The sequence below is a fragment of the Propithecus coquereli genome, unplaced genomic scaffold (assembly GCF_000956105.1).
Source record: "Propithecus coquereli isolate 6110/MARCELLA unplaced genomic scaffold, Pcoq_1.0 Scaffold226, whole genome shotgun sequence".
Lineage (NCBI taxonomy): Eukaryota > Metazoa > Chordata > Mammalia > Primates > Indriidae > Propithecus > Propithecus coquereli.
Window position 1 is genome coordinate 999,142 of NW_012147797.1, and position 518 is coordinate 999,659.

Genomic DNA, 518 nt, shown 5'->3' on the forward strand with positions numbered 1-518 from the left:
TGTTAAATACTTTGATTTAAACATAGAATTACATTCCTATTTTTTAGCTTAATTCAGAGGAATGTAAGACTGCAGAAGTTAAGATTTTTTAGTACTGGAAACCTATTTTATAATGTAGGTGATATTCCTGATTTGAGTGGATATTTATTTCCAGTTTATGGTTTAATGAAGTCTATTGCACTTAAACATTGTTTGTCTAGTTATTATAAATCTCAGTTGAATTCCTTATTTTAAAAATGTGGCCATAGAAGACATTAGTTATTTCTCTTTGGGAGGGGGAGTCCATTGCCATTTTAAAATATCTATGGGTTCTAAATATTGTAACTCATAAAGGAGTAATTCTCTAGCTCCTCATATGTATTTACAAATCTCGCCACATCAGTCTAAGAGCTTGCTTCAATTGGGGAGTTTTTGCTCAGACTAGGGTTGGTTCATGGAAAAGAACATAGTTTTCGATGTAACTTTCTCACTCTATCTGTACTTACAGAAGGTTTAAGTGTTTTTTTATCTATGCACTA

At 31.5% G+C, this 518-nt stretch overlaps 1 protein-coding gene across 1 annotated transcript in view; it reads left to right on the forward strand.

Moving 5' to 3' along the window:
* The window catches only part of LOC105811015 (voltage-dependent calcium channel subunit alpha-2/delta-1-like), a 197,665-nt gene that overhangs the window by 155,498 nt on the left and 41,649 nt on the right, over positions 1-518 (forward strand). The window lies entirely within an intron of this gene.